This window comes from Chrysochloris asiatica, unplaced genomic scaffold, assembly GCF_000296735.1.
Source record: "Chrysochloris asiatica unplaced genomic scaffold, ChrAsi1.0 scaffold00026, whole genome shotgun sequence".
Taxonomy (NCBI): Eukaryota; Metazoa; Chordata; class Mammalia; order Afrosoricida; family Chrysochloridae; genus Chrysochloris; species Chrysochloris asiatica.
The window spans coordinates 2,621,443-2,627,454 of NW_006408544.1; the positions used below are offsets into that span (position 1 = coordinate 2,621,443).

At 39.7% G+C, this 6,012-nt stretch overlaps 1 pseudogene; it reads left to right on the forward strand.

The window, feature by feature from the left end:
• The first annotated feature begins 5,165 nt into the window (after window positions 1–5,165).
• The window catches only part of LOC102814286, a 1,983-nt pseudogene continuing 1,136 nt past the window's right edge, over window positions 5,166–6,012 (forward strand).

The following is a 6,012-nucleotide window of genomic DNA, read 5'->3' on the forward strand; positions in this document are numbered from 1 at the left end:
ACAACAATTTGAGACCAAATAGCCAGCAATTATTTTTAAACAAATATTAAAATGTAAGGGGATAGGGAAACTATATTTATGGAAATAACATCCAGAACATAAATAATGAGAATGTTCACACATTGTGAAGAAGGTCAGCAATGTCACTGGACAGAAATTGTTTCAAGAAAAACAAAATTATTATATAAACCACTGAAAACACAATGAAATGTGATTTTGTTTTGTTTTGTTTTGTTTTGTTTTTTAAATGATGGAGCATGTCTAAAGCAAACAGGAGTCAACTTGACATAACACTCAATAACAAAATTTGGGAAAATTCAAGCAACCAAAGAATGATGCCGTAGTTAGATGCCATCACGCCAGTTCTAACTACGGTGGTGGTGGTTGTGGTGATGTGCCGAGGAGTTGTTTTGGACTCATAGTGACTCTGTTAAGGGTTTCCAAGGCTGTAAATCGTTATGGGAGCAGAAGGCCTCATCTTTCTCCTGTGGAAAGGCTGGCCATTTCTAACTATAGCAACCTTACATATAAAACATCATTCCATCCTGTGCCATTCTTACAATAGTAGGTATGTTTTGCTATGCAATGCTGCAACCACCGCGCCAATTAATTTCATTAAGCATCTTGCTCTTTTTTTATTGATACTCTATCAAGCATGATGTACTTCTCTAAGGATTGCTGTTGCTTTCTTGTTGCTAGGTGCTATTAGTCAGTTAAGAGTCATAGTAACACTACATACAAAGGAATGAAACACTGCCCGGTCCTGCTCCATCGACACAATCCTTGTTACACTTGAACCCATTGCTGCTGCAAATCCAATTCATTGGGAGGGGTCTTCTTCTTTTTCTCTGACAATCTACTTTATGAAACATGATGTCCTTCTGCAGAGACTGGTCCCTCCATATAATGTGTCCAAAGTACAAGACACAAAGTCACTTCTAAGGAGCATTGTGGCTGTACTTTTTCCAACACAGATCTGTTTGTTCTTCTGGCAGTCCATGCCAGAAGATTAATTACTCTTCTCCAACACCATAACCCAAATGCATCAATTCTTTGAGTCTTCTTTATTCATTGCCCAACTTTCGCATGCAAATGAGGCTATTGAAAATGCCGTGGATTGGGTCAGGCACACTTTAGTCCTCAAACTGACATCTTTGCTTTTGAACATTTTAAAGCGGTCTTGTACAGCACATTTGTCTTTTTGACTGCTGCTTCCTTGAGTGTTAACAGTGAATCCAAGCAAAATTAAAGTCGTTGACAACTTCAGTCTGTTCTCCATGCATCATGATATTACCCAGTGGTGCGGATTTTTGCTTTATTTACAGTGAGGTGCATCCCATATTGAAGACTATGGTCTTTGATCTTCATCATTAAGATTTTAAGTCTCTTTGCTTTCAGCAACAAGGTTGTATCATCTGCCTATTGCAGCTTGTTAATGAGTCTTTCTCCAATCCTGATGTCATGGTCTTCTTCATACAATCCAGCTTCTCAGATTATTTGTTCAGTGTATAGATAAGATAAATATGGGGATAGAATACAACCCTAGAGCACACCTTCTCTGATTTAAAACCATTCAGTGTCCCCTTGTTCTGTTAAAATGACTGCTTCTTGGTCTAAGTACAGGTTCCTTATGAGCATAATTAAGTGTTCTGGAATACCCATTCTTCTCAACGCTATCCATAGGTTTGTTTGTTTGTTTGTTTGTTTTTTGAGTAGACAGGACTCTCAGGATCACACCAAATGCCTGGTGACTAATTGTTGGCACCATCAATGTCATCATAATCTGCAAAATGGAGATGGTAACATTTGCCTTACAGGAGTTCTGAGAGAACCTTATGAGAAAATACATGTAAATACTCTTTGTAAACTATGAAGTTGTTCTATGAGGCTGCCCCTAAAGGACTATTAAGATGATCTTGATCATTAGAATTGTCACTACCTCCTGCTATTACTTTCAATTCCCTCTCCAGACACAGACTCAGAAAACTTTCTGGGGCACCTGTCTCACCAAATGAGAGCTAATTCTCACAGGATCCCTCACAGAGGCATTCATTCTCAGCTTGGGACCAATTAGTGAGTCCCAGGTCCCAGGCCCCAGATTGTTAGGGCTGCCTCAGCTCCCAGATTCCTCCTTCTCACAGGCTTTTCCTCTTCTCCTCAAGGCCTGTGGGATTCCTTGACTCAGAATTGCACATTCAGAGTCTCACCTGTTCTCTCATACCGATTCTCAGGTTGACCTTAGCCCCACTGGTAAGCATGGCTAACTCTTGGGCATCAGGAGGACTTTTCATTAGAGCTCAGGTACAGCTTTGGTTTAGACTTAGACTATTAACACATAATATAGTGGACTTAGCCCTGAACCAAGAGGCAGGTGCCAGGGTTCTGGTGTTGGTTCTGCCACTGTCTGGCTGCATGACCTTAGCCAAGTCTCTCAGCTCTTACTGATTACAGTTAATTTATTTTCTAAGTGGAAGGGTAACTATATTTGACAGTCATTAAGAAATCTGTCATTAAAAAATTCAGAGTAGGTCAGGTTCCATCTTGCCTATGATCTTGGATCTCTCCTGACCTTGGGTGGCTACTACTCCTTCCTGTGTCTCACTTTTCTCATTCATACAATAAGGAAATAAATTATGTCTCCACTACGTCTTCAGGGCTATAACAAAGGTCAATGACATGTAGACAAGGGTTAGGCTGTCAGCTCAGAGCAGGAATGGTTATTACCTGTGTTTTGGCTCCATCCTCAGGAAAGGGATTTGCAAAGCATATTTTCATCTTCTGATTTCTGGGCCCAAACTCTCTTCTCCTTCTAAATATCTGTACTTATTATTAGACTTGGTGGCGGCCTCTCCACATATAGCCAGACTAGCCAGGTGAGGAGGTAGAAGTATAACCCTTGGTCATTCAGCCACTGGGAGGATTTTGGGATGGCCTAAACTTGGTCTGCATTTCGTGACTGAATAGGCAAAGTCTGGCCTGTCAGGGTTCAAAGAACCATACCATGGAGGGATAAAAAAAATAAAAAAAATCCCAGTCCCAACCTTTTGGAAATGCAGATGTTATTTAAAGACCTGGTTGTCTGGAATTCTGGGTCAATAGACTCAGTCATCCAGGGGACTTCCTATTCAGTCCCTTTCCATTAAGAGCAAGTAACAGCCTCTCAGTGACTTGTTTCTTCAGATGTTTGGTTGAAGGTAAGATGGGTGCTCAGACATGGGGCTGTGGGGTGGGATCCTGGGCATACGTGTGTGCTGGAGGGCCAAGACACCCAGCCCTTGGATCGTTTTTGTGGCTACACCCCCATATCTCTCTATCCTTCTTTTCCTTATTTCCCAGTGGTCTTTCTTTACCATCTCATACCTCAATCACCTCCTATTCCTTCCCCCTTTCTTTACCATCATTTCGTCCTTAATCATATATTTAATAAATATTTATTGATAGTTCTCCTGTGCCACATCATGTCTTAAACATTATTGTTGCTCACTGTTGTTACTTGATTTCGAGTCATTTTTGACTCATAGCCACCAATGAAACAGAGGAGAACTGCCCCATAGGGCTTTATTGCCTTTATCTATCACCAGGTCTTTCTCAAATGATCCACTGGGTGGTTTGAATTGCCAACCTTTCAACAGCCCAATGCTTAATATATTGTGCCAGTAGAGATTCTTGTTCTAGGCACTAGACAGAGAAAGAATAAAATATGATTTCCTGTGCTTAAAGATCTCCAAGTTTGACTGAAAAGACATACTTATGAAAGAAGAATGGTGGTCATATTGGAGAAGTAAGTATGTGCGAACACTGGGTTCACCAGGATGATAAGGACTAATCCTCCATGTTTTCTAGAGGCTGGGGCATTGTAGGTTAAGACAAATTCTGCTAGGCTGAAAGAATATTAGGAGTTTTTTGTTTGTTTTTACTAAATGATGTCTCTGTTCTATGGAATCAAGTCTGACTCACAGACAGGAGTTTTTACACAGACCAACTAAACTACAAAATGGTAATATTTTCCAAAGTCTCCTTCCTTTGGAGTTGGGATGAGGTGCTACATTGGTTCCCTCTGCCTTCCAAAACAATCCCATGCCCTTCCACAACCAAAGGACAGGTTAAGGAACCCTCATCATGAGAAATAGTTTGTGGCTGCCACTTCAGTCCCTGTGTCCTTGAAGGCCTCGTCTGACAGGGAAGTGACCAAGAACAGCAAAAAGGGCTCTTGCATGGAGGGTTCTGATCCTGTATTGCTTGCTGGTGGCTTTACGCTTCCTTCGAGTTCAGAAAGTCTATAATAGTACTGATTCCATGCCAGAGTCAAGCCTCAAGAAGCTCAAAGTGCTATGCATATAGAGAAGTTTGCAGTACTGAGTAGTGAGTAGAGTGAGCTCTGTAGAGTCAGACTATGTGGGTTCAAATCCCAGGCTTGCTAACCATAAAATCTAGTTTGCTAACCATAAAATCTGGAACAAATCATTTACCTTCTCTATGCCTTAGTTTTTCAACTGTAGATTAATAATACTTCCATGATTAGTTTGAGACTGAGATAATGTTAAACAATGTCTGGTACACAGAAATTGTTAATTAAATATCAACTATTATTATTATTTTTGGAGTCCTGATGTGGCGTTGTGGGTTAATGTGCTAGATTTCAAGTTTGGTTTGAACCACAAGGTCAGCGGTTCAAGCTCAACAGCTGATCTTTGGAAACCCTATACAAGGTTGCTATGAGTCGGAGCTGACTCAACAGCACTTACCAACAACAACATTATTATTTACAGGGAAGCTGTAAACTCACCCATATATCCATTCTGTATTACAGATATTCTAACTCAATTAGTTTACAGGATAGGAAGAAAGTTTTATCAAATTCTTAGTCTTCCTTATAATTTACATCAGAACCTTCTATGATTATTACCATTAGTTCATGTTGTTAAGTGTTTATTCCAACTTATTGCAATCCTGTATATGGTTTCCAAGGAGCAACTGGTGGGTTTGAATTGCCAACCTTTTGGTTAGCAGTCCAGTACTTATCCTACAGAGCCACATATAACAATAACTAATATGATTATTAGTAGGAACAGGGAGTTTTAAGTAATAGAGGAAATGTGTGATGCAGACTTGGGAGTGGTAGAGAGTTAGGGACAAACAGGAATCTGGGAGTCATTGCATGAAAAATGGTGTTTATATGGAAAGAGATGGGTGGGAGATTGGAGTTTGCTGACAGCGGATCGTTTAGGAAAAGCTCTGGCCTTCTGGCAAAAATGATGGGACACTGTAAGTACTTCAGTGGTTTTAAGCAGAGGACAAAGAGGAATCAGTGTTGTATTTTTAATCAATCACTTTCAGTAATCTATGTGGTGAATGAATTGAAGGAGGAGAATCTGGAACCTGGAGACCAGAAAGGGATTGATACTGGAATGCAGGGATAAGGGTGCAGGAAGGAATGGGTCTGATGGATCTGCGGGTTTTACATTGGTCTGGTGATGGGGTGGAAGCAGGGAAAGAGAAGGCCTAGCATGACTTGAAGTCTCCTTCTAGTCTCTACCTTCACCAAAAGTAACTTCTATTCTGACTTGTAGCATTTTAAGTTAGTTTTGCCTGTTTTGACCTTACATAAATTAAATCATACAGTATAATACTTTGTGTTTGTTGTTTTGTTGTTGTTCTAGTTTGTATTTGTGAGGTTCATCCATATCTCCAGATATGTATCATTCGTTCTCTTCTGTATAACATTTTGCTACAGGAGTATACCACAATGTTTTGATCCATTATACTGTTGGTTGACATTTAGGTAGTTATTTGTGATTGCTTTGTATAGTGTTTTTAACATTTTTGTACATAACTTTTCTTGAATACCTATATAAGTTTGTAGGAATAGTTAGAAATAGAATTGCTGAGTAATTGGGTATGCATAAAGTCAGCTTTAAGAAATACTGCCAAACATTTTCTAAAAAGGATTGTACAAATTTACATTCTCTTTGCAGTATAAGAAACATCTGTTTACTCTTGCCAGTAGCATTT